Source organism: Nuphar pumila, chromosome 16 (assembly GCF_984573655.1).
Source record: "Nuphar pumila chromosome 16, dmNupPumi1.hap1.1, whole genome shotgun sequence".
Taxonomy (NCBI): domain Eukaryota; kingdom Viridiplantae; phylum Streptophyta; class Magnoliopsida; order Nymphaeales; family Nymphaeaceae; genus Nuphar; species Nuphar pumila.
The window spans coordinates 51,415,790-51,420,028 of NC_143264.1; the positions used below are offsets into that span (position 1 = coordinate 51,415,790).

The window sequence follows — 4,239 nt, forward strand, 5'->3', positions numbered from 1 at the left end:
AGGTGCAGTAATCAAGGCCTCTTTGAGAATCTCAAAGGCCTTCATACAATCCTCACCGAAAACAAAGGGCTGGTCTTTCTCCAATAAAGTGCAGAGCGGTCGAGAGATTTTGCAGAAATCTTTTATGAACCGCCTGTAAAATCCCACATGCCCTAAAAATGATCGAATCTGCCTCACAGAGGTGGGTGGAGTCAAACGGGAAATGGATTCCACCTTCGCTTTGTCAACCTCAATACCACGCTTGGACACAATGTGTCCTAGCACAATCCCCTCCTGGACCATAAAATGGCTCTTTTCCCAACTCAGGACGAGATTGGTCTCCGCACACCTACTCAGTACTCGAGCAAGTTTTTGGAGGCAATCTTCAAAAGAAGAGCCATACACTGAAAAGTCGTCCATAAAAACTTCCATCACATCATCAATCATGTCCGAGAAGATAGCAAGCATGCACCTCTGAAAAGTAGCCGGGGCATTACAGAGCCCAAAAAGCATACGTCTAAACGCGAAGGTGTCATAAGGACATGTAAATGTGGTCTTCTCCTGGTCATCAGGATGGACAGCTACCTGATTGTATCCTGAATATCCATCTAGAAAGCAGTAGTAGCTCTGCCCTGCAAGTCTTTCTAAGATCTGATCAATGAATGGCAATGGGAAATGATCTTTCCTAGTTGCCACATTCAGCTTCCTATAATCGATGTAGACTCGCCATCCTGTAGTGGTCCTCATCGGAATTCTCTCACCCTTCTCGTTCTCAACCACAGTGAGTCCTGACTTCTTCGGCACAACCTGAATCGGACTGACCCACTGGCTATCAGAAATAGGGTAAATGATTCCGGCATCCAACCACTTCACCACCTCTTTCTTCACCACTTCCTTCATGTTGGGATTTAGCCTTCTCTGCATATCCCTAAATGGCTTAACTTCCTCATCACAATGGATTCTATGCATGCAGAATGAAGGATCAATCCCCTTCAGATAAGAAACTCCCCAGCCAATCGCTGCCTTGTGTTCTCGAAGAATAGTCAGCAATCTCTGTTCTTGCTCCTCAGTGAGCAAGGACGAGATGATCACAGGTAGAGTCTCATCATCTTCGAGGTATGCATACTTGAGTGAATCCGGTAAGGGTTTCAGCTTAAGTTTCGGAGGTGACTCGATCGAAGACTTGGCGGGGGTCTCCGCAAGCGGTGGAAGAGGCTCCCTGACAGCTCCCCAAGGTGGTCTCTCTGACGACACTCTAGACACATCTACACTATCTACACTGTTATTCTTCTCTATATGGTACAAATCTAAAGAATCCTCAGTAATGTACAACTCGGGCTGCTCCTCCACTAACTCCTGTGCAATGTCTACATGAAAGCAGTCCATGTCTCCTGCTGGTCCCATCGCGGCATTGAAAATATTCAGCTTTACCTTCCTATTGCCGAATGAGAGATCCATGGCTCCGGTCCTACAGTTGATGCATGCATTGGCAGTCGCCAAGAATGGTCTGCCTAAAATAATCGGAGTCTGGTGCTGGCTATCTACTCCTTCCATATCGAGAATAATGAAATCGACTGGAAAATAAAAATCATCCACCTTAACTAGCACGTCCTCCAAGACACCTCTCGGTACCTTGACAGAACGATCTGCCAGTTGAAGTGTAATCAGAGTCGATCTCAACTCTCCTAGCCCGAAAGAATCAAAGAAATACCCGGGCAAAATGTTCACGCTTCCTCCAAGATCGAGCAATGCGCGTTCTATCCGGATATTCCCTATGGTACACGCAATGATAGGGGCTCCAGGGTCCTTGAGCTTTGGTGGTGTCTGATGCTGAAGTACTGAACTCACCTGCTCGGTCAAATGGACCCTATTAGGAACTCTCTCTCTAGATTTACGCTTCTGCGTACATAGTTCCTTCAGGAATTTGGCATATGCCGGCACCTGCTGAATCGCATCGAGCAAAGGTAGGTTGATCTGCACATGCTTGAAGATGTCAAGCATGTCCTGGATCTTCGCACCTTGCTTCCCTCTATAACCAGGAGACTGTAATGCTTTGGGATAGGGTGGTGGGGGAATATACTCTGCTGGCTCCTCCTCTTTGTGAGAAGGCTCACTCCTATCCTTTTTCTTCTCTGAGGATGAAGATGATGATGATGAAGATGAATATGGGGATGGGGATGATGGCTAAGCCGACGTAGGTGAAACAACGGTCTCTGGCTCCTCTATCCTCTCTCTACTCTCTCGCTCTCTGCTCTCGATGTGATACTCACGTTCACTCCTCAAGGCCATAACTGATTTAGCCTGCTGCTGTGTCTCGGTATGAAATAGGCCTCCAGTCATCTGGTCCTTACCCTTCGGGTTCATGACAGCCTGACTCGGCAATGTACCCTCGGGTCTCCTACTAATAGCCTCAGCTAACTGTCCCATTTGCGATTCTAACTTCGCAATGGACTGCGTATGCGAGCTCAAAATCTGGCTACACTTCTCGAAGGTGTTCTGATTAGAGGTTTTCACCTCTTGGAATGCCTGGAGAAGTCTCTCCTCAAAAGATGTCTGCGGGGCAGACTCCTGCTGAATCGGGGGAGTGACCGAAGAAGAAGAAGACTGAGAATAGTTCGGTCTTTGAAATGACTGAGTAAAAGATGGCTGCCGAACTGGCTGAGAGGATGTAGGCATCTGCATGGAAGACTGTGGATTCTTCCATGAAAAATTTGGATGGTTTCGCCAACCCGGATTATAGGTCGATGAAAATGGGTTATTCGGCGGTCTGACGTAACCCTGAGCTGCCTGAACTTGTTCTTGAACAAATTCAGGGTACTGAGCTGCCGAAGGGCACTCAGTGATCTCGTGTGCCGGACTGGCACAAAGAGTACACACCTGCTGTGTAGTGGATGGTTCTGAGAGAAGTTGGTCCAGCTTCTGAGCAATCATGTCTACCTTGCACTGTAATGCAGTAGATGGACCAATCTCAAGAACACCAGCTTTCTTCTGAATGCTGGGTGTGGCTCTATCCGAATGAGAGCTCGAAGCGTGGTGGAGTGAATTCTCGGCCAATGTATCAAATAGCCTCCACGCTTCGTCCTCGCTCTTCAGCATGAATGTCCCTCCACATGAAGAGTCGATCATCTGACGATTCTTGTGAGACAATCCATCATAGAAGCTCTGCACCAGTTGCCATTTTGGCACCTGATGATGGGGACATTTCCTGAGGAGATCCTTCATTCTCTCCCAGGTCTCATGAAAGCGCTCACCATCTAGCTCTAAAAAGCTAGTGATGGCTCTACGATATTGGTTCGTACGACCAATGGGAAAATATTTCCGAAGAAACTCCTGCTGCAATTGATCCCATGACTCTATTTCTACAGAATCTAAGGACTTTAGCCAATACTTGGCTTTGTCCTTCAATGAAAAGGGGAATAGAGTCAACCTTAAAGCATCATTATCGAAATTCTATATCTTAACAGTAGAACAGATTTCGAGGAATTCATCTAAATGTCGGTAGGGATCCTCATGACTAAGGCCATGAAAAGATGGAAGCATCTGAATAATGCTGGCCTTAATCTCATAATGCGGCGCTCCTACATTGGGTCTTCGAATGCAGGATGCCTGAACATAGTCTGTGGGAATGAAGTATTCCCGCAGAGGGCGTGAAAGAACTAGGGGTGGAGGTGGAGGATCCATGTCAGCCATTGTTGCCGAACTTCGATGAGAATGTAAAATTCTCTCTGGGTTGTCAACAAATGGGTGTAATGGGGTTCCTAGATCTCGTCGCCCCTGCATACACTGGTACTAAGACCAGATGTAAGCAAACGACCTAAATCTAAAAATAAAAAAAATAAACTAACACAGATACTAAAATGTAAATAACACAAAATAACAACTACTAAACAAATATGCCAACTAATTATGTCAGAATGATATAACTAAGTGATCATGCATATAAATCAGGGTTAATTAACATTTAAATATGCATGATTTTATAAAATAATGTTTCAAAAACCCAATTTTATTCTAGTTTTCGAGTAAATGTGCTAAAATGATTTAAAAATAAAAAATGTATAAAAAAATAGTTTTATTTTACATTTTTATACATATTTTAGTTTTTGTTCTATTCATAGTAGTTTAGTTTTAGTTTTCAATTAAATAAAAAAAATAAACAATAGAGAAAATAGTTTTTTTTTAAATCATTTTAAATGTTTGTTTTTTTTTAGAAAAGAAAAAATATATATAGTTAGATTAGTTTTTGATTTTCTTTATAAA

At 43.9% G+C, this 4,239-nt stretch overlaps 1 non-coding gene across 1 annotated transcript; it reads left to right on the forward strand.

The window, feature by feature from the left end:
• The first annotated feature begins 3,163 nt into the window (after positions 1 to 3,163).
• On the forward strand, positions 3,164 to 3,266 carry LOC149813240 (small nucleolar RNA R71). The gene has a single exon (XR_016428430.1). It is a non-coding gene; the product is annotated as a small nucleolar RNA R71 (small nucleolar RNA).
• Positions 3,267 to 4,239: the final 973 nt, after the last annotated feature.